The sequence below is a fragment of the Vicugna pacos genome, chromosome 21 (genome assembly GCF_048564905.1).
Source record: "Vicugna pacos chromosome 21, VicPac4, whole genome shotgun sequence".
NCBI classification, from domain to species: Eukaryota; Metazoa; Chordata; class Mammalia; order Artiodactyla; family Camelidae; genus Vicugna; species Vicugna pacos.
The window spans coordinates 1786349-1811422 of NC_133007.1; positions in this window are offsets into that span (position 1 = coordinate 1786349).

Here is a 25074-nt window from a genome sequence, read left to right on the forward strand (position 1 = left end):
CATACCATTTCCTACAAATTAAGCATATCAATATCAGTTATTTGAGCCACTTGGGGGAAGCTACATGATGCCATTCACAGGGCTGGGGCATGACAGCCACACCAGTCTAGATTGAAAGACCAGTGGGGGTATTTCCAAGGTATTCACAGGCATGCAGCAAACTCCGCAGCTTCAATGACCTCATCTTAAAGCTGGGGCCAATAAAACTACTAAGCAAAGTGCGTGATGATTATGGCCGACACCTGTTTACTAGGTAAGTGCCCGTGACAGCTGCCGCTTAATGGGGAATGAGTACGATCAATGAAACCCTGTCTACCTGGCAACATGCGCCCTGCCTTCATGCCTTGGTGCAGCAACAGAGTTGTTTAGCTGAGATGAACGCCCCAAGAGCAGCCCCGATGAGAAAGCTCTCAGCTCTGCACAGCGAGACGTGTTCCTTTCCTTCTCAGAGCTGATCACAGTTTGCATTCATCTGTTTTTATGTTTATCCCTTTTCTAACTGCCTCTGCTCCGGAGTTTTTGCTCAAGCAGCGCAGGGCCAGGTGTGTCTTGCGGCCTGCCGGATATTCTGGGCTGGGAAACAGCCGAACCCACATCTAGCTCTGGTGTTGAACGGAGAGGGCAGAAGGCCCAGGGTCCCATGCTGAATCGAGACCCCTGCATCCAAAATTCTGGTCTGACTTTGGGCAAATTACCCAGTCTTCTTTACCTTGAGATTCCTCATCTGTCCATGAAAATAACTGCCCATGGCACACAGAGTTACAAAGATTAAAGGAAATTACCAAATTCACAACCTATTCAAAGGGCTACCAGTGCATCCTCAACCGACATATGCTGCCTTTACTGCTCTGACGCACGCTAAGCGGGGTGGCCCCACACAGTGAACACTGCTAAGTGCCAGTGTGTTAAGTGCTTCATGTGTGCTATAATACTCTTTAGAACTTACAACATTCCCAGGAAGAAACGAATATTATCATGCCCGTTTCACAGATTCTCCAACAGGTTAAGAGAGTTTACATTCTAGTCCAAGACCCTATGGTGAGGAAATGGCGATTTTAACCGGAATCTGGGCCCAGGCCTTGGCTCCAACTCTCTCCCATCCACCTGACCACTTGCCTATGAATTCCACCTGTCCAATACACAAGTTTGCAGCCGGCCAGCTTTTAAATGCAATGTGTGCCAACGTATGTCATTGTTGGTTAATTACCATAATCTGTTCTCAGAAACCACTACAGTAAAGAAAGGTGGACTTAAGGAATTCTGACTTGCGTTCTCCTATAATGTACAGAAATCCTTCCCAACACCACCAAATCCAAATGTATGCTTCCTCCATGTTTATGTTTTCACATGGCATATTAATTAGAAGATACCTGCAGTAATTCCATCTCGGTTGCTTTCCAAGGTTGCTGATTATCCATAATCAGTCTGTGAACGAAAACACTACAATGTGAATGAAAATGCTGCAACCATGTGAGTAAAGAAAGAATACTGAAACCAAGTCATTAAAGGCTGCCACCACCACCCAGCTAGGACAGGCCTGCAGCCCATCCGATGCAGCAACTCACCATGGTGCCTTCTGAGCAGACTCAGAATAAGAAAGGACAGGCTACTGTCCCTAGATAGCTAGGTGCTTGTCTAAAAAATGGATTCATTGAGTCCAAATATTTGCTTCCTCCCGTATATACAAAAGCACTACATTCTTGAACTTGAGATACCTCGCTTTCTTTAGATAACAAGCAATCTTTTATTGTTCCAACAACCTGGTCTTTGTTGAAAAGCTCCTATATAACCTCGCTTTTCCTCAACCACTTGGGAGCAGTCCCTCAGAGAGACCTGAGAGGCTGTCATCCTGGCTCGAATCCTCCCGCCAAATAAAACATAACTCTTAACTTTTAGGCTGCACATGTATTTCAGTCAACCATTTTTGACACCATGCAGGGGCCCAGAGCAGACTTCTCTCCACCGGGACTCTCCGAGTAACCGGAGCCTTCGTACCAGCAGTGGCCCTTTGTGCCCATCCGCCTCCTCGGGGAGTCCAGATGAATTTGGGTGAGTCTCTCCTGTTTCTCGGATCTCACATATTGGTTGATGATCCTGAGTTTTATCTGGCAGTGTATCCAGGTACGTGGCCCTCCAGTTGAAAGAAACTGGGGTGAATTACCAACCCAAAGGAGACATACTGGCTGGGGCCTGGTTGAAAAATAACGGGAAATACCCACCTTGAGGAGACGTCCGAAGTGTGTCCGGTGGAAACATATGAGGAAAATACTCACCCAGTGGAGACCTCCCGAGTGGGTCCAAGTTGAAAGACACTGGGTTCAGGACTGAGTGGTTAGGTATGAGGCTGGTCTAATGTTTTCCTCAATTTGGTTACCTCCATTTAATTTTTCATACAGAAGTAAAACTCTTATGAGGAAACTTTCAACTCCAAAAATGGGACCCTCCTCCTGGCTGGTAACAGATTTATCGGATGACAGAGAATCTTCCAGGAGTGGTAGAAGGAAAGACTTAATGCCACAGGGTTGTCCCTGCAGGAAATCTTACTAGCAAATTTATTCTGAGAACCCGACCTTACAATGGGGAAAAGAACTTTCCAAAAAAATAAAAAACAGAAAAAAAAGAATAAGAAATGACACATTGCCAGCTTCCAACTGTTACCCCAGACAGGTTTATGTACATACAAAATTTACAACATTAATTGGTAATAAGAAAAAAAAACTCACTCTGAAAGTAACTAAACAGGCCTGATAAAAACATTTTTTGGAATTCTGAACTTATAATAACAAAATCCCCTTTATGGGGAACTTGGATTTCTCTTCCTGTGTCCTTGAAATATAAATGTTTTATCTTTCTCTGGGTGTTTTAAGTGTGTGTATGTATGTGTATATGTGTACTTTTTTTATAAAGGAAACCTTGGACTCTGCCATACAAAAGGTTCAAGTATTTTGTACATATGGTGGCCACGCAAATTAATTGGATTCTAAGCAATTCTTTGATTGTACAAATTTTCAGATATTTTGCCATCTTAAACTCTGCTTCATCAGCCTCGACCACAAAGGCCTTTAGCTTTTGGACAGTAAGCCTTTGAATTTTATTTAGGCAACACCCCCACTCTCATGTGGAAGAGCCTCTTCAACTTATTGGTTTAATATCACTATATATGTATATATAAAAATTGACGGCCATATTATGGATCCTTTAATTTGGAAAAACCTTTAAATTGGTGAAAGTTTAAAGAGATCTCATTATAAACAGCTGTTTTATTGGTACCTATTAAAATCAAGTTTAAAGGTAGAAAAATATATCTAATGTTTAACCTAAGAACTTAGTTAAAAAAATAAAACTGGTTTGAAGACCTACATTTGTGTTTTTCGTTTCATATAAATGTTTCTAGATATGCTAATAAAAACTTAGAATAATTAATGTTAATTAGTTTGAATAACTGGAAAAAGGATTGTAAAAATGTGAAAAAAAAAAGATAAGTGGCTTATCCCAAATGGATAAATATTTTTATATTGTTATTTTAAATGAGATAAATAAAATGGACATTTTTGGATTTAGATACAAGGTTTTGATACTACACTACGTAAAGTTAAAATAAAAGGGCCAAAGAGATCACCTACAGCCCCCAACATTAAAGTTCAAACAAGTCCGTTTTATTTACCACAGTTTAAAATATATGTATATATAGACTGAAATACTTGATCAATAATTGGGACAACAGACCAATTAATCAAGTTAAAAACTAAGAAGGGCCTAAGCTCTTTGTCTGAAACCTGGGCATCCTAGAGACGTCTATAAAATCATATACAATGCACAAAAAAAAAAAAAGGCTTCTGGCACTCCTTCTAGAAATAAATATTGATTAAACCTAATAAATATAAAAATTAAAGGTATAAGATTTAATAAAATTGAGATAAAAGTTTGTGAAATTGGTATATTTAAATGGTCTTTATACAATCCTTTTGCTTATGTTGTGGGATAGATATGTTTCAGTGGAAAAACGATTCCCCTTCTTGGTATTATAAGGCTGGGCACATATCTGTCCCTCTGAAAATATTAATTGAACTAATTAAAGGAAACCAATATTGATACATGAGCCGTCCAATATAACATAAATATAAAAACTAATATTGAGTGGCTAATAAAAAAATATAATTAGAGTTTTACCCTGAGATTAACTTATAACACAAGGAAAAGAGACCTTACTAAATGCCTAATGCAAGCTTTGGAATACATGATAAAGAAAATCTTAAAGTTTTAAAACATGGAATTCTTTGTTTACAGCTCTTCTCACTGATACAAAAATGCCAATTAAGGAGATAAAATTGGGTCTGGGTGACAGAGCAGTTCTCTGGGGACCTGGAAGAGAGTGTCTTTGACTTGCAGATCAGAAATATAAATACAACAAACAGTGACCTAGGACTGAGCCTAATTACCTCAAAGAAAATAGACCTTAAGGCCAAGAAATTTTTGGCAGTTGAGAACTCAGAACTCTGATGGGTCCTTCAGACTTTGTGAAGAAATCTTAACTCTGCTTCATAAATAGTAAGCCTTAGTGATTTGAGCAAGCAAATTCAGCTTACTGCAACTATTATTATACCTATATTATAAGTAAGTTTTAAAGTGAAGCTATGAGATCTTTAGCTTTTGTCTGATTATAAGCCTGCGTACACATTATAGAAGTGAGATATTTCTACTGCTAAAAAAAAAGTCAAAGTGATAGAGCTCTGCTTAATTGACATAAAAAATTAAGAGATTAAAAATTAAATATTTTTAAAATAAAAACTGAACAAATTGACTTTCAGCATCACATGAAATGGAAAATATTCAATATTAAGATAATATTTGATATTGTTTAGTTTAAGTATGTTTTAATTAATATAGACATCTTTAAAGTCATCAATATTAAGTATAATACCTTTACTGTACCTAGGTTTAATGAAAGTCAAATAAAATCCTGTTATATCTGTTGCAGATTTGTCAAAAAAAAATCAATATTAATGTGGTTTGGTAAAATTTTAAGTAAATTAAATGCAAATGAGATGAGAGCTTTGGGTAAATACTTAAAATATATTTTTAAAATTTATGCTTAAGATAATCTCTAAATGTTTGTTATCTGCAAATTCTAGAGTTGTGCTAAATTAAGTTAAATGATGTGATTTTATTAAATACCTATGCCATTTTCAGATAAAATAAGATTGAAATATGAATTACTTAACATTTAACTTCCTCTTACAGTGAAACTAAAGGTGTTTAGAAATATTAATAAATGGTTGGTGCCACCCTGAAATAGTCTCTATTAGTAAGGGAATGATCTCAGTATCCTAGGAAAGTAAGATAAATGTGTAAAGTAAGATATAAGAATGGAATTATATTCTGTTAATGAAAAATAGTGACTTTCTCTGGAAGCTGGTTACTTCTGAATGGAAGAGAAAATAAGGCACACACTAATATGAGTATAGAAAGCTGTGGAAGGCTTGTGGAACAGGAAACCTGAGGAACAAGTTTTGTACGTGGTCAGAAGTGGCTAAGTTTTGAATCAAATTGGGCAACGTAAATGAATCTTAGAAGTAAGCTGGTACAAGATTAAATTTGGATTTCTCTCTGTTAAGAGGAAAAAATTTTCTTAAAATGTTAATCCATCTTCAGTAACAGATTGTAAAACTTCTTATACCACTTAGCTGATCTGTTCTGCCTTTATCTTTGATGTATTTTCTTGTTAATGAATTAGTACTAATTTACAGTGATCTATATGTTTATCTGACCAAGTGATCTGAAATCTTTTAACAAGCTTCCAAGTATCAAATTCTAATTAAAGTTCTTTTAATCTCCAGTTAAGTTTGGGGTGCTACAGAGGGCCGCTAAAACATCCCAAAGAGAGATTTTAAACTAGTAAGATTCATTTGGCATGTTAAATAACATGGTATTGTCAAATGAATCATAAAACTTCTAAGGTTATATTGAATGAGACAATATTATTAACATAGATATTGTAGAAATTATATGGACTCCCTAAAATTCTGGTATATCTGAAATGTTACCAGTGATAATTATGGGTATTGTGAACAGGTTTCTTTATCGATTATAGTGTAACAGTGTTTAACCATGCTTTTAAATCTTTTGTTATTTATAGACAGTTAATTGTTTTCTTCTGATGATTTTGCAAAATGCTTTCTCTTCAAGGAGATTAACTGATTTCTAATAAATTTCAAACTATAGCACTGAACTAAACTGGGTAAGAAATTTTAAAGTTCTAATGAAAACTCTCATTAAAAGAATTAGTTACATGGGACTGAGTAAACTGGTGAATATGGTTATAATTTTTGATATTGTTTGAAATACTACTGGCTTTTAACCTGTTTCCCAGACATAAAGAATCTCTTCTCCTTAAGCTAGTTATGGTTCACAACAATTTGATAAATTATACCTATGTAATCAGACTTGGAACAGTTATCTTTTCTCTCTATCTGATCCCTCAAGAAACTAAAAACACTTAGGTCCCCAGTGGCTTTATCAGACAAATTAGGAAGTTCATCTCCTCACAGATATAGGATTCTCAAGGAATTTTAAGGATTTTAAAGAGAAAAGAATTTACCTAAATCTGTAAGGCAGAAACACATAAAAAGCCTTGATGTGCCTTTCCTGGCCTTAGCAAACCTTATTAACATTCTACCCTGAGACTCCGTATTAAAACTTCCAACACAGCCAATTTAAAAAACCCTATATGATCAAATAATCAGACTGAACTTGTAAAGAAATAAATCTTCATTTGGCTTTATTGGAGAAAACTGAGGGTAACTTTAGAGAGAAAAAATGATTATATTATAGTGGATATTAAATTCTAGTTTTCTTAATTGAGGTCCATATTTACTAAGACACTTCCCAGATCATTTCTTGCTGTTATGTCACATTGCTGTACAGTTTAATTGAATTATGAAAAGGATACTCTAGGTTTGCTTCTGAAGCTCAGTAATCTATCCTTGGGTAAAGTTCCAATGCCCCATGACCTGCAGCCAGGGGACTATACATACAGGAACAGGCATGACTTAAAGAACTGTCTACAACCTGAATGGAAATGCCCTTTATCAGGGACTCTTAACTAGACCATACACACCAAAGCTGAAGGAAACGGACTCTCGGATACATTTCCTATCAGAAACAGCCCCTGCAGTGCACTGGCCTATAGAGCACTGCTCACCTTAAATCAACGCCCAAATGGAGAAAAAGCTACCAGGCCAGGATGAGAAGAAGACGACATCTGAGATAGACAGCTGACCCAAGACAACGGACCAGGTCTGTATAACAATTACTTTGTTAATTTCTCCAACTTTTGATTATGTACTACTCCAATTGTTAAGTTTATGATAAATTACCTATGTCTAGTACTTCTGTGTTACCTTGGTGGGTTTCCCTACTCCAAGGCTCTAACTAGATAGCCCTCAGAATCGTTATTGTGAAAAGAAATTATAGTTCTCTTTAGGCCACTGTTGATCTTAGAAGGTTGGAGACTTCACCTGGCCAATTAATACCTGCTCTGACCCTGACCATAAGTATGAACTTTCTTATAAGATCAAACTCAATCAGAAACGCAAGCAAAATTTTAACCCCAAAATACAACTTCTCGACTATTAAATTCTTACTCGTGACTTTATTAACGTTACTAGCTGTATTACTTATATCCTGTCTATTTTATAAAATTGTTGTCTATTACATTTCCCAATCTGTAACAGGCCTACAAGATTGATGATGGCTAAACATCTTGAAGAAACAGATAAAATTTATTAACCTGAATAAAATAAATATAATAGTGTGATTCTAGGTATGGGAATGAGCAATGAAGGGGAAACACTTCCAGGATAATAATAGACTAGTAAGGCATGTGATCCAGAGTATTTTAGTATCAACAGGACCTGATAAATAAACAAACACCTTGAATGGCAACTCAGAAGTTTCTTCACCTGAGCTAGGAATGAGCCATCCTAGCACCATGGGACAAAATTGGTCATGAAATGTCTCTCAAAATATTGGTCGAATTTAGGACCAAGGGGGAGCACTGTGAATGAAAATATTACACTGTGAATGAAAATACTGCAACCAGGTCAGTAAACAAAGAATGCTGAATCCAAGTCATCAGCAGATGCTGCCAACCCCCAGTGAGGACATGCCTGCAGCCCGGCCTCTCAGCCACTCACAGAGGTGCCCTCTGAGCGGACTCAGAGAAAGAAAGGACAGGACACTGGCCCTAGATAGCTAGGTGCTTGCCAAAGGAATTTTTTCAATGACCCAAATGTTTGCTTCCCACCATACATAGAAAAGCACTAAATACTTGAACTTTAGATATCTGGTTTTCTTTAGATAACAAGCAGTATTTTATTGTTCCAATTACCTGGTCTTTTTTGTAAAGCTTCTATATATCCTACCTCCTCCACTACCTCTTGGGAGAAGTCCCACAGAGTGATCTGAGTGGCTGTCATTCCGGCTCGAGTCCTCCAGCCAAATAAAACATAACCCTTAACATTTAGGCTGAACGTTTATTTCAATGAAGTCCCAGAATAGACACAACTCATCAATTCTGTAATGGAACACACTGAATCAGGAACCAAAAGCATGTTTTAGTCCGGAAAAACTCCGGGTTCCTTTTTCTTCCTGTCATTATACAACCCCTCCAGAACTCATTAATTTGATGTCTGCTCCTCTGGCAACCAAACTCATAGAAGAGTCAACTCAGCAGAGCATCCTGCTGGGGAGAAACCCCCGCAGCAGTACTGCAGGCTATCTGCCTTCCCGCACGCTCTGCTGACCCTTGGTGTCCTCCGGGGAGACCAGGCCAACAGAGTTGTTCCCAACAGCTGCAAAGTTGCACACGCTAAATAAATCATTTGATTTTATACGATATTTTACGTATATACCCATTTCTGAAAACAGCTTTGCCAGAAGAACAAATCTTCAGCACCAATCTGCAAAGTCAAATCAAGTCCCAAGGGAAAACTAGACTTAATACGACGCTAAGGACTCCAAAGTCCTCTCAAGGACCGACAACCAAACTGCCTGCAGGTCTGCAGCTGCAGGCGGTTACATGTCTGCTTTTAAACAACCCCTTCCTGCCCTCGGGCACTACAATGTCCCTCTACCCCTTCCCTTCTCAGGGTAAGAGCAGTCTCTGCAGAACCTTGCAGGGCAGCACTGACATAACTGGACAAAGAGGATCAGAGCTTCACTAAGCCTTCTGATGACATAAGCTTGTCACTCGGTCACTTTACAGATGAAGATATATATAGAGAGAGGTGGGGTGATATTGCTCAAAGTCACACAGCTAATAAGTGGAAAAGTCTATAAATCTGTTCTTCCCTTCAGCGTGACGCCCCAGCTGTGAGGCCCGCAGTGTTCTCACGTGCCTGCCTGAACAGTCCTTTCCTGTCACTCATAACCCACCACAGTGTCTGAACTTAGCCTGCCTTTTCGGCATCTTTTACCTCCAGTCTCACAGGAACAAGGTGGTTTCGGCCACTGTATGTCTTCCAGCTCCCGGAAACCTCAGTGCTTAGGCTGGTCTTCCCTGTGCATCCGACCACCTGCTCAGAGGCTCTTCCTCCTCTGCAGGAGGACCTTTCCACTCTTCGTAGGGACACCCCTCAGGGGAGCCCTCTTCTCGCCCTCAGCATGGCAGGTGTCCCAGGCCACATCCCGAGGTTCCCCATTAGGACTGCGTGTGCCCAGGTATGCTAATCAGAACGGCAGCCTCAGAGCCAGGGATTATGCCCGGGCCACCCTGCAAACCTACTGCCCGCCTCACACCCCCAGCCAGCAGGTCACCTGCAAGTCACAGCAAGTGCCCCACTCAATACAGAAGCCACTTCATTTGCCAGCAACGCTGATGACTGGTCTCCAAACTTCGGTCAATTTTGCACAAAACAGCACCTTCAACTATGAAGCAGGGGGTTTTCGCTTCTGCTCCCCATACTTACTTGGAAAGTGAAGGGAAATGAAGAGGTCATTTCTCAACACTTTTATAATGAAACCCTCCCACCCACAATACTCATATGCTCAAGAGCTTTGGATCCACGTGATTTTGTTTCCCTTACGCTAAGTGGCTCAAAACACTGAGGGATTCTTACTCTTTTGAGGGTATTTGTACCCAGTTTATCGGCTTTAATCTGTTTTTGTCTCTCCCTTCAGTATCCCTAGCAGTTGCCACCTCTTACTCCCTTCAGCAGCCTCCCTCCCAACATCTAGTCTAGGAAATCAGCTGTGATGAGGGGCCCGGGGGCAGTCACAGAAGATGCAACTAAGGCAAAGAGAGGGTCCATAATTTGCCCAAGAAGATCAGCTTCAACCCCCAACAGTGTGTGTCAAGGCCCTCTGTTTAACTCTTATGCTAAGCAAGCTAACTTTTTGTAGATTATGGTTATAAACAGATGAGGTATCAAAATACATACAAGGACACACATCAATTCTAAGATGTTCATTAACTCCACTATTTTGTTTCTTTTTCTTTCTATTAAAAAAAATTAAGAAACTCTGCAGTCAGTATAGCAAAATGTTACTGGGCTTTAAATCCCGAATAGAGAGGTGTTAAGTGTGTCATTACCCATACTTATTTGTATGTTCACAAGACAAAATGATCTGAAAGTCCGTCTCCCCTCCCATTACTCACTACTGGCTCTCACCTGAGCTCCCAGACCACACATTTAACAGCCTTTCACTTTACCCACAGCTGAACTCATCAGTTTTCCCCCAGAACTCCCTCTGCAGCTTTCCCTCCTCACAGCAAAGCAGGACCATCATTTACCTCATTAATCCACACAGAAACCTTGGCCTTACTCCATCCTACATTCACAGACAGCATTCATCCTTTCCTTTTTACCATCTTAACATGCCTTCAATCTGTTCGCTTTTACACACTGACCGTCCCACCGCTCAAGAGGAAGCCACCAACACTGCCCACCTGGAATCACGAGTCTCCCAAGTGGCCCCACAGCCACTCTCCCCTACTTGATACAAATGGGATTGTGTCACTCCCGTGTTTTTTGGACTCTTTTCAGACCCACTGTTCTTAGAAGAAACTCCAAGTTCTTCACCTGGTGAAAATCTTTGCCATGAAACTGTCAGCACAGGGAGGGCAGGACCAGCCCTCTCCCCTTGGCCCCACCCTCTGGCAGAGCATCAGCTTCGATGGACCTGCTGAGCTACACCACCCTGTATTCTAAACCTGGTCTTGAGTTCATAGCAAACTGCTTCACTTATCCATACAAATCCAAGGTAGATTGGAAAGATTTTAGATGTTGAGCTAGACTATTGATTTGGGGATTTTGCACTAGCAACCTGCAATGTCATGTTCTAATAATTCTGTCTTCTTAAAACCACACCCAGATTAAAGGAGTATTTGTGGAATGCCTTTGGAGTAAAAGGGACTGTACTTTTACAGGCTTTGTGTTTTATAAAATGAACAACCCGCACAGGGTCACAAATGGAACCACCTCACAAGTGACAGAAGACAGGCGAGAGGCACAAAGCGACAGGTCACAAAGATGGTAAGAGCAAAGTTGATTCTCCAACACCCCCAAAAATTCCTGAAAGAAGCAAAAATTCTGAATTTTAAAAGTAAAAGTCTATCATATAGCGAAATGAAATAAATAATCCTCCTCATCAGGGTTTCAAGATCTGACTCCAGAGTTTTTAGCAGGCCATACTGAATCCTAGCACAGAAAAATCAGATGGACTAGTGGTGAGAAATGTCCAGGAAAACTGCAGTTATTCCACAACTTCTATAAGGACATACACTCACCTGCTGAAGGTGAATGTAGACCGCATTCTGGAGAAATTCGGAAGCTTCCCGGCTCCGCTTCGGGATGCCGAGGACAAGGACAGCTTGGAAGCATGCTTCTAACACAGTCACTGGCTTTCTTACACTGCAGGGGAATCGGAGGCCCCCAGTCAAGGGCAGAGATGTTCCTGTCGTGTCTCACAGGCCGTGCCTCAGGGACTCAGTGCCCTGCAGCAGCCCGACCCCAGGCGAGGACCAGCAGCGTGGCCCACCCAAGCAGGAGGGGCACTGTGCTTGAGAAAGCCCATCCCCGATGGGGGAAAGAGGAGCTGGTGGGTTTGAGTGAACCTGAAATTACCCACAGAAATCTGCCTGCATTCATTCAAGTGATACAAACAAGAGTAGCAGGCTATTTAACAAAATTTCAATTGTCAGTGGAAATTTTGCATTTCCTTTCCGGTTGTCCCCTGCACTCTGAGACAGGCTTAGGTTCTCTCACACCTGCAGCTCTGTGCAGTAGTTGTGAAGTCATTTTACTTTGCTGCAAGTGTCCTTACTCCCCGTTTCACATTTTCTGTCCTCTCTTAACACAGTCGGATATCTTCCTGGATCTCTCACTGAGTTCCTTGCTCCTCCTCCTCAGATCCTGAGATAAAGGACAAGTGAAACACATGACCAGAAAAGGTACCGTGGACTTGAACGAAGTCCTCAGTGACACCCTAGGTGAGTGCTGCCCACCCCTTACCATCGATTCTCAAGGTTCTGCCCAGGTTGACATCCAGCCCAGAGAGGTGGCCCAGGCCAATTAAAAGCTATGTGGCTTGGGTGTGGTGACACGTACAGGAGCTGGTTCCGGAGCCAGGCCCCTCCCCACCTCTGCTCCCCTCTCTACCTAGGCTTGGCTGCCAAGCACTCAGTCTCCGTGATCTTATGTCCTACTCTTCAACTCTACTCCAAACCCTTTTCCTTTTCCTTTTTTCCCTAATTATCCCCAGCTGGAGTGATTTTTCAATCGCAGTATCTGAAAAAAATTCCTGCAGCCAAAAAAGAGGTCTCCAGAGGTCAATTCCCATATGCTAGTTCCTGAAGAGAGCCCCTGGCTAGGGGGACCCTCACCAACACTCACGGGGCATCACACATGTTGCAGAGTCGGCCACCCCCAACAAGAGTTTGCTGTCACCCCAATACCCGCACAGCATCCCTGCTCACAAAACTGTAGTTGGCCCACTTGTCAGTAAGAAGCAAAAATACAAAATTGCTCCTGTTTCTTACTAAAATTATCTATGAACCTGAAAAGGGAATTGTAATAAAAAAGAACAATTTTGACTCTATGTTAGAATTGTTCTTTGGCTTTAAACATGTGCCCTGTTTTCTAGGCTCAAACTTGGTAGCTCTGCATGATTTGTAAAAGAAAGTTTCCTTTAGCCTGAAATCTACAGGAAAGCCTATTCTCCTGGCCCTGATCTTTAAAAATGTTAGCTCATCTGCACTTCTGTAGAGATGGCAAGTTGCAAAAAAGAGAATAACCTTGGTTTTTTTGGAGGTTTTACAGGGGCAACATGATTTAATCCACATGGATAGCTGCAAGAACAGCGGATTCAAAGGACAAACAATTTATACAGCAAGAAGTTTGCAACAAGCAACCACATCCCCGCACCTTTTTAGTATAAAAGGAGACAGAATTCTGACTTGGGGAAGATGGTTCTCCAGGACATCAGTCTGCCGTCTTCTGGGTCTGCCAGCATTGCAAATAAAGTCACTATTCCTTGCTCCAACACCTCATCTCCCGGTTTATTGGCCTGTCATGAGGCGAGCAGAACGAGCTTGGACTTGGTAACAAAATGACTGCATTGGAGTTAGTATGTCTCCACTGTTTCCTCATTTCCAATATGCAACATGCACATCATTTATGATCTAGTGCAAATAATTCATCAAAGACAACAACAAAAAGAAACTATACTCACCTAGCTATCAACACTGAAGTCACATCCTGTCAATTTTATATGCTGTTTAACAACACAATGGAAAAACCTAACATAGGGAGCTGATTCCACGGAAGTAAAATTATTTCTACTCCTTCAATACTTTTTCTTTTCTTTTCTATTTTATTTTGTTTTGCTTATTGAAAGGAAAATAAAATTCAAATCATTTTATTTCACATATTTTTGTTATAGCTACATTCTTTAAATACTACAAAGAAATAAATTGCAAAAAAAATTGTTCATATATTATTATAATGATATATACACAATCAATGGGGATTAGGAAGGGAATGGACATTTACTAAAAATCCACTGCAATCCAGTCTTTTACAAGCATATCCTGGAATATAAGCTCTATGATCCAGGGGGCCCCACCCACATTATCACTGCTGAGTCCCTTAGTAATCAACTACTAAGGCACCAGCATAGAACCATGTGATCAGTATTTTAGGAATAAATGAGGGAATTAGCTCATTCAATTCTAAAACAAACACCCTAAAATAAATACTGAACTTATTTACAGATAAAGAAAATTGGAACCCAAAACAGTAAAGTTACTTCCCAAAGGTCACAAAGCTAATAACTGGTAAAGACAAGATTTGAACTCATATGCCTGATTCTAAAAACTAAGGTTGAAATCCCATTCGACTGGGGAGGGTCCAGCAGCCCAGTCTATCACCCTATTTTTATTCAGATCTAGCCTTAGACAGCCTGAGACAGCACCCCATTCCTATGGAACTCGAGGGCAAATGATAACAATTAAGATTTTATATCCAACAGTTTGTTAGGTTTCATTTATATATAGTGTCAGCAGGTCAGCAGAAAAACTCTGGAAAATATGAGTGGGTCCAGAGCTTTTTGCTGATTAGTAACTCAGTCTTTCAAGACATAGTGACCTTCCCATGAGAGGCCACATGGACATAAACTAAAGGCAGCTGAGCAATGAAAACTAACAAGACCCTGGAAATCAAGCAAGAAGGATGCCTGCCATCCCCCACCCAGTTGCCTCTTCACCCGCATGGACACGATGGCAGGAGACCTAGGTTATTGTCCAAGTTACACCATCATGGATTCTCACCCATAAAAAGTTATGATTCTATGCTGTCTAAAGTAGTTTAAAACTCAAATATGATAACACCAATTTCTCAGCAGAATATCTATGTCTCCACTTCCTCTCTTCTAATAGGAGAATATTTCTATGGACACAAAGCAGAAATCCATTTTAAAAAACCATGCACGAAGCCAGGCGAAATTCTGCTCAAGAGACTTTGCTCTCACACTCAGTAAATGAAAACTCAGAAAAAGTGGTCCTTCTCCCTCAGCAAATGGGAAGTAGCCTGATGTGTGTGTGTGTGTGTGTTTGCACGTGTGTGTGTGTTTGCACGTGTGTGTGTGTAAGTCAAATACAATCAAGTCTGGGATGTGTACACTTTTTTTATGTGAATGTCATTTCATGGGGATGAGCCAACTTTTAAATTAATTTGTATCTAGTGTTCTGAGAGAGTCTCAGGCTCTTGGTGGAGGAGGTGAAAGGGGAGAGTAAAAGGAGAAAAGAGGTACATGAAGCAAAGAAGTAAGAGTACTGCCATGGAAAGGCAAGACGTTAGTTTTTTTCTTCCTTGCACCACATACAAATTAGGGACTCGCTTTCCCCTGATGAATTATTGAGCACTGAGTTGCAGAAGAGGCGACAGCTCATTTCTCACTGAGCTTGTGACTGTACATGGCATCTTATAGACACAAATCATTTACCATGATCAAACACTCTAGCAGCAAGCCGTAATTCTCCTGTTTTGAGAGACAAGAAAGCAGGAGCTCAAACAGGATATATAACTTGACAAAAGTCAGAGGACCAGTAAACTAAAGAGGATGAATTCAAACTCAGAGTTGAATGCAGAGTCTGATCTTCCCACTCCCAGGACTGGAAAATCCTTAACACACAGGCTCCCCAGCTCCCCTTCAGTGTTCCTGGCACCAAGCATTTCCCATGGCATTGGTCACCAGTTCTCACAGACACAGCGCTCTGTGCAGCCAATGACCTTGATCAGACCTTGATCATCTACCTGCCACGCCCACCAGGCTTCACCATACAGGCAGGAAAGCTGGCTTTCAAGTGCATACAAAGCCATCCTTGGTCTAACCTGGGCTCTTCTGTGGCTCCTCCAGCTAAAGGCAGCCATGAAACTGCTCACAGTTTGTACATGAGCCACACTACCTCTCTCCATTTGTCTCCCCGCCTATATTACTTAGCTATGACCATTTTGAGAATCTTGGACACAAATTTTTAGAAACAAAAAAGAAAGGATTCTGGAACAAGTACTTAATACTTACAAGTTTAAATGACAAGTTACAAAGTGAGTATTTACAAACCGATTCTTCCTTTCTAAATGTCAGTTTTAAGCATTTAAAAATATAATAGTAAAAAATTCTCACTTACAAAATTGACAAAAACATAAACAATCTGGAATAAATTCAAAAATAATGCCCATGTTGTAAATGGAGAAACTTTAGGACTCTCCTGGGGGGTAAAGTAAGATGTGTGAATATAGAAACATCAACAAATTGCATGGAGGAAAGCAGTTTTGTAAAGATGTATGTTCTCATTAAATAATTCAAAACTTACTAAAAAATCCCATGAAAAATCCAATCTGATTTTTTTAACTTGAACAAAATATTTTGGAATTCTTCAGGAATAATAAAGCCATAATACTAGACAAGAAAATTTGGGATGGAAGAAAAGAATCAAAAAAAGTTCAGACTGACAATTATTAAATAAAGTTTTACAATATGTAAGATATGGTGCTGGAGTAAGTAAGGCAGATTGACAGAAGAGAACCATGAGCTCAAAAAGAGACTGTAGTGTACATAAGTATTTTGTACAGGTGGGATTTCAAATCAAAGAGAAAAGTATGACTTCAATAATTGTCCTGAGACAATCAGAGAATCACCTGGAAAGAATAAATTCTATTCCTCTCATAAGGACCACAAGATAAATTACAGACCGTGATGTAAATATTAAAAAGTACTAATAACAGCAAATACAACACTTTGCTCTTATTAACTCAACTTACCCTTACATTAACAAGTACTACTATCATCCCCATCTTAGAGATTTAAAAAAAAACCTACAGAAGAGATTTATTCCATTATAAGAAAGTATTTCTAAGAATAATGTCAAAGATAAAACCCATAAGGAAGACATTTACTATCATAAGAATATTTTGAGACACAACCAAAATAAAAATCCTCCTGAACAAAATGAAAGGCAAGAAATGACAAAAAAAAAGCTCTGTGATACATGTTGATGAAGACAAGAAGTTAATGTTCATAACATACAAACAGCTGTCACAAAGCAACAAGATGGTCCCTCACTTAAATGTGTGCAAAGGACAAAAGGAATCATTCATTTTAAAAAATTCAAATGGCTAATGTGTAAAAAGTGCTCAATACCTCACTGGTCATCAAATGCAAACTAAAATAATGAAAAAGCACTTTTGCTCGTCATGTGCGCAAATATTTTTAATAGATATTCTAGCTAGTGTCCATCTGTGGGAGAACAAACCATGAGCGACATTTTCGGAGGACGACATGTCCATGGATATGTAAACCCTGAAAAACGTACGTACACACTGACTCAACACCACTTCTAGGAATCGTTTCCTTTAGGAAAAAGAAAAATTCAGTCCAAAAAGATGTATCAGTCAGGGAATTTACACAGCACTGTTTACAATGGTGGGAAGAAAAACTGAAGTGAAATAATATCCAGCAATAGAGAATTGGTTACATAAGTAATTGTGCATCTTTTCATTCCCCAATGGAGAAGGAATTTCTAGAGTCACTTGAAAGGAGTCTGTGATGAATGTAAATGTCACATCCAGGGACTAAATTTCCAGAAGCCTTAACTAAAGGAATACTCATACAAGATCACAGGAATGTCTGTACAAGAAGGATGCCAGTCAAACATCCTTTCTGACAGTGGAAAATGGAGAAAACTTAACTGTCCACCATCAAGACAATGATGTGGTAAATCACGGCGAGATGCGAGCACTGAGGGTGCCGGCGTTTCACCGTGGTCCAGGGCCTTGTCCACAGCATTCTCCCATCAAAAGTGTGCGTGGACAAGAGACCACAGCCGCACATCAGGAGACCCCTCCAATGTATCTGAAAGGATCGGGTGAGTCTTTAGTGGGTGGACGTCTATGATATACACCTGAGTGAATAAAGCGAGCTGCAGAAAAACATATAGCATGGCCTTATTTTTCAATAAAGATTATATACACACAGGTATACATAGAATACTCATATGTGTGTAAATATGTATGTCATAGGCATAAAGGTCATGAAATATATATACCAATTTTCAACAGCTTTTATCCTCATGAAATAAGGGGAAGGGAGTTAGGGGCCTTCCTGTACCACCACAGTTCTCTTTTCAGTATTTCACTTAAGTATACTTGGAATTTAAAAGTTTATTTAAGTCTGAAGTAAAGCGGACGATGCCTCCACAAGACAGAATGCTATACTGGTCATCAAAAATCATGCCAGGGGAGATAGAATATTGTAGAAAAGCATATAATAAGCCGCATGGAAACTGGAGGTGTCCACACAGAAAACAGGCACAGAGTGCTCTCTGGTTTTTTATGACAGAGGTGATACTCAATGACGAAATGATAGAAAAAAGACGTTAATGTGTTAATTATTATCTTTGATTAGCGGGACCAGGATAGCCCCTTTTGCCACCTTTTTCAGACATATTATTTTAAATGCATTCTTTTTCATCTGAAAAAAGCATTTTCAGGTGTGTAGTACCACGCATTGGAGAATAATACATGAATACTTAGAGAAACAAGTAAGTAGGAGACAAGGCAGCAGCGTCACACAATGTACAACGGGCGATCCTGATTAACACCACGCAGTTACATAAGGACCCACAAAGTGAGAGCACCTGCTGTAACAGGGCGCGGCCCCCTTCTATTTGTCAGCAGTGTCTTCAGGGCTGAGGCAGTTCTGAGCACGGTCAGTGTCAGTGATGGTGTCTGGATGGATGCTACTGGGGGTGAGGGCACCTGCAAGCCGAGAGGAAGAACAGAAATCATCCTCTGCCTTTTCTGTCTTGTTTCTCTGTTACTTTAAGAGAGGCATTTATAAGATAAACTGTGTATCTTCCCAAATGAAATTTCAGTAATGAAACCGTTTTTAAAATCTTCACAGCTTATATTCTGCCTATAAGTGTTTTTTCAACGAAGATCATATTTATTAAATGTTAATTAACTCAGTTAATTAACTTCCTGTTGAAACATTTTAGTAAAGAACGTGAAATGCCGTATGTAAAAGAACCACACCTGCAGTGACTAGCTCAGCTGTCTTGACGGCAGTGCAGTCAGCCCCCACTATCCCGTGGCCCAGAGCTCCTGATGCTGGTAAGAGAGCACGCTGATTCCTCAGATGGAGAGAAACTGTGAAAGCATTTTTTGAACTCTACAGAACTGACAAAACATAACTGACAAATCCCAGGCTCCTTTGAGGCTGTCATTTTTGGTTTCTGGCCAACCCCCGTCAATGAGCAGAACCACCCCAATCCCGAGCCATGGGACTCATGTGGGGAGGAGTTTTGGAGAAATTTCCAGGTATAGAATGTAACCAACTATACGTAGAACTCTCACAAAATAAAAAATGCAATACTCTGATTTTGGAAGACACTCAAAATATTCTTCTAAGCCTAAGTAGCTCAGCCACTTATTTATTTCACAGCCAGTAAGCGTCTCCCACAAGCCCTGTATCCCTGTGTCTGCTGGCAGCCTCAGGCACACTCTTGCTGTCCATCTTGTAAGTCACAGGGAAGAGGCGTGTGTCTCACGCCTACAACCCTCACACAGGCTCGCCTCCTAGCCTCACTGTATGAATTTGGTCCCATTTTCTCACCTGTTTATTTGATATCGGTTCTTCTGTAAGCTGCCTGAAATGCGTTTTGGAACATGTCAGAAGAATCAGTGGGTAGATAAATGGACAGATTGAGAGGTAAAAATGGGCAGACAGACTTCAAGAAAAGGGGAACAAAGAAAATTTCCTATGCAAAACCCTCTTCTAGTCAGGGAAGGAAACCACCACGGAGAAGTGTGAAGAGGCAGGTAGCTTAGGACTGTTTCCTGAATTCCATGAAAAGTCACACCAAGAGATGAGAGGGTAGAACTTACATAGTAAAAGAAAAAAGCATGCGTGCTTGAAAAATATATCTACAATATGTACTTTCTAAACAATAGATTCAAATCAGCAGGGCCCAATAACACTATCCTTGTGTGTTTATAGAAGTGAGAATCCCATCTCCAAACCACAAGGCATCCCTTTGGAGCACTGAGAGTCTACACGGGGTGGTCATAAAGCCATCACCGCAAAAGCTATGCGATCCTGCACTTACAAGTAAAGAGCAGCTGTGCTCGGGCTGCCCACGCGCATCATTTACACCCCACAGCACCTCTAAGGGGGGGACGCCTAGGGAGCCCCGTCTCTGCAGGACAGAAAACCAGTTCTGGAGAGGCTAAGCCGACCTACCATTTCTCCATCTCACAGGACTGGTCACTCCAGAGCAGGACTCGAACTCGGACCCACGTTTGTAACCACGGTACTACCGTGATTTGTGTGCTGTTTGTGTGTATAATACATTTGTTTCTAGCATGAAAGGGTATTTAATAAATGATCCATTGTCTTGTCTATGTCATTAGCTCACAATCAATCTTTAAACTGTTGAATTGTACTCTTTTCCCCTGGAGAAAGGAACGGAAACAGCGGGGTTCAGAATGAGGTGGGGCTCCATTCTTTATCTGGTACCTCATCTCATCCAAGTCCCCAACCAGGGAGAAGGAGCAAATGTTCTCTTCATCTTTTAAAGAGAGGGCTTCACTGATGGTGATTTACTCAACTCCAAAACCAAGGCTGGGGAAAGGGCACATGCAGCAACTAGAGCAGTATCAGCTGTAGGAAGGCGAAAAGAGCTCATGGGGGAGTTCAAGGGGCAGCTGATTTAGTTTCAATCGATAAAACAATAACACACTCTAAAAATAATAGCATACAATGGATTTGCTGTTTCTTGACATCTAGCAAGTTTCCACAGCCCACATGTAACATTATCGTGAACCAGTGAAAGGAAGAGTCCACAGACAGGAAAAATCAATGCCACAGGAATGCTGAAACCCAGGCTGGAGGAAAGGAAAAGAAAGGGCATAGTTAAGAAGTGGGGAAAGGCTGGGAAAAAAATCATCACAATGACTCTCAAGCATCAGTCTAGAATCATATAATCATTCATACAAGAGAGAGTTACTGAGATCCTATTCTGTGCAAGATTGTACAGCAGGCAAAGCAAGAGCGAAGCGTCCATGGTGGCAGCAAGTTGCGGGGCTCAAATACACTTCTGATCCCGGTACCTTGCACACTTGTGCTCAGTATAAAGGCAAAGAAAAAAAAGTAAAATAATACTTGTAAACTCAAAGCATTGTTGAAACAAAAGTTAAAGAAGACCTAAATTACAGGACAGACACTCCACGCACATTCCTCTATCAAAAGACAGCGCTCTTCGGATGGCAGTGCTCCCCAAGGCGATACGTATACTCAACATGGCTTCGATAACAATCCCTGCGGGCTCCTCTGCAGTAACTGACTATCTGCTGCTACAATTCATATGGGAATTCGAGGGTCTCAGTAACCAAAACGTACTTGGAAAAGAAGAATAACGTGAGAGGACTTGTAATTCTCAATTTCAAACCTTACAACTGTATCTCTAGGTGAGATTAGAGGCCATTGTGAAGTTATTGCTATGTTTATCCTTATTTTCTAAATTCTCTACAATGAATATAACTGTTACAATAAGAAAAATGAAAAGTAATTTATCCTTTAAAACATGCACACTGATTCATTCATTCAGAAAAAATTATTTTATCAATAAAGATATAAACAAATATCTAGTGAAAAAGGACTACTTAAAAACAAGAGTGCATTTTCATTTTTCATTAATTGAAAACTGAATAGCACAAACACGTCAAGTTTCTAGGGAGACCAATGCAACATATTAATAGTTATTTTCAAAAATTCTAATTGAACAATGAAAACTCAGGAAAGGGAAAATCGTGATTGACAGCCAACTGCAAACACATGGAGATCAAAGGCCTAGAAATCACAGTTCCTTTAACTCTACTACTAACTCAATAGGAGAGGACATTCCTCACTGACGGGACAGTGGAATCCCATGCATAAGACAGGATACACAGTACAAACTGCACTAGAATTGGGGGTGATTTTCTTAGAAGAATTCTAAAGTTACAAAATTGCTAAAAAACTATTAAAACACTGACAGAAAGATTAAAACAGTCATATATATTATATAGAAACATATGAAGTCTGCTCCCATGTTGCATAGAAATACAAACATATTTGTTCATTTATGGGCACTGATTACTTTATTGCAGGTAGAAATTTCAACTAAAACAAGTAATCAATATTACACTCCTCTTGTTAAATCTAGTTGATAAATTATTCTGCTATGTAACCATAATGTGTCTAAGATAGATCTAAAATTAGTGAAAAAATTCTTCTTATGGTTTTTTGAACTATTCTCAAAATTCAAAGCTTAATTTTAAAACATATCTGAGCAGTAATTCTATATTACCTTTTCCCTCGTGAAATGAACAACACAGTCTTTTGTCAAAATTCTGTCCTTACAATGATTCACGAGCACCTAATCCTCACAAAACTGCTGGACAGCAAGGCACTATCCAGACACTGTGACCGAACAAATGAAACACAAGGAAGACAGTGACCCTATTCTGGAGGGCTTATAGTCTGTGTCAACACCGGGGTTTTTATTTGATTGGTTTGATTGGTTGACAAAATAAAATCAATCAAGTACCTTCTTTTTTGAGCATTCTGTAAGTCATGACTGTTTTTAGTGTCAAGAGCAGGAAAGACTTAATCATGACTTGATTAGTTCAACTAGCAACAATCATCACTGGAGTGTGAGTAATAAAGAAGTTAACTGATAGCAATGCTTCTGCCTACATGAGACCTAAAATAAGCCTACACTGATCTCTATCAGGACAATGAGGAGATGAGGTCCCCAATGAGAAAACAAACTAACAAGAAATCAAAAAAGTAAAGACTTTTTCATTAACGATTCCTGGAAAGAGTGGAGCATCTTCCTGGTGGTGAAGAGCTCAGATGCTATGGAAAAACATGAGGGTCTGAATTCCCACAGCACTGGGTAGCTGTGACACTGATATGTCAGTCAAATTCTCTGTATCTCAGTCTCCGATGCATAGACTGGGGACAACAACAGCACCCGTCTCCTAGAACGGTCCTAAGAAATAAGTTATTTTATATATACAAGTTTAAATAAAATACGTCAGATATTAAATGTTACCCCAAAAGCACAAGGTAAAATGAAAACAGAGATAAATTGGAGTTCATTAAAATTTAAAACTTTGCTTCAAAGGACACCATCCAGAAAGTGGAAAAACAACAGAGAGGAGAAAATTTTTTCAAATCATTTATCTGATAAGGAATTTGGATCTCAAACAAACAAACAAAATTCCACAGCTCAACAATATAAAGGCAACTCAATTAAAAAATGAATAAAGGATCTGAAAACATATTTTTCAAGGAAAATAAACAAATGGCCAATAAGCACAATGAAACAATGTTCAATAACACTAGCTCTAAAGGAAATCAAGTCAAAACCACTAGGAGAAATCGCTTCATACTCACTACAATAGGTTATAATCAGAAAAAGGGTAACAAGCTCTAATGAGAACACAGAGGAAGCGGAGCGTGCAGTCCATGCTGGTGAGGACGTAACACAACGTGGCCACTTTGGAAAACAGCCTGGCACGTCCTCAGAGAGTTGAACATTTGGTTTCTGAATAACCCAGCAATTCTGCTTCCTGGGCACACAAGTAAGAGAAGTGAAAACAAATGTTCACATAAAAAATCCTACAGGAATATTCACAGCGCCATTAAGATTCAGAGCCAAAAAACAGAAACAACACAAATGTCTATCACGTGATGAATGGGTAAACACAGGGGCCCAGCCATAGAGTGGAATATTATTCAGCAATAGCAAAGCATATAGTACTGACCCAGGCCACAACGTGGACAAACATTGAAAACGTTATTCAGTGTGAAAGAAGTCTAGTCACAATAGACGGTTCCAGTTACATGAAGTGACTCGATTTGCACAAAATGTTCAGCACAGGCAAATCCACAGAGAGAGAAGAGTGGCTCCCTGGGGCTGCGGGATGGGAAGTTGGGAATGTCTGTTTATGCATACGGGGTTTCCTGTTGGGGGATGAAAATGTTCTAAGATTGAATGGGATGCACAATTCTGGGAATAGAGTAAAATCCACTGTACATTTTAATGGGTGAATTGTATTAAAACTGTTAAGAACATAAGCACCACGGGCCAGTACCTTCCCATAGTAAATGCAAATTGCTAACTTTTATTACAGGAAGAAGAAACTGCCCTCAGCCTGAAAGCAGGAGATCAGCAAATATCAGTTAACCGAAATTGGACAAGAGCATTTCACTTGAAACAGTTGCTGAGTGTACACGAAATATTCAGACATGACAAGGAAAATCAGCTTGACATCACGAAGAAGCATTCTGCCTCAAATGCAAATCAAGGATTCGGCAAGCCCAGCTGCTAGAAATGACGAAAGTAGAAACCTGGTTCTTAAAACAAGCACCAGAGTCAACAAGGAAATGGTGGTGAGGAAAGCAGGCGGCCGAAAATCTGGAACAGTTTGCTACAAATAACTTCTCCACTGAAAATTCAAAAATAAAATGAAAGTGATGCAATGCTGTGCTGACCTCACGTGAATGGACTTCCTACGGTGCTCGACAGTTCTGTAACCCCGAATGAGAGACTCAGGAGAATCAAGATAGCTCCTGGGAGTCCCCAAGTTACGGCCCACAAGCACGCTGACCACCATCACATCTGCCAGGGTTAAATTCCAGAGAACAGACCAACTTCTGAAAGGCACAGCAAATGTTGACAAGGGAAGAAAAGGCTGCAGTCAGTCCTGGGACAGAGGCCCTGAGAGCAGAGGCCAGAAGGCTGCAGGTGAACTGCTGTGGCCCTGGGGCAGGAAGGGACCACGGGGTAGCAGATCTCAATTATCTTCCCTGTCTCCCTCGGGTAGGAGAGATAAAACCTGCATTCTTCTCACCTGGAACTGTGGGTTCTGGCTGGCAGAAGTCTTACCTACACGGAATGAATTACTCAAGACTGTGGAAAAAGGAAAGAAAGCGAGAGGGATTAGGGAGCCAACTCCACGAGTCTCT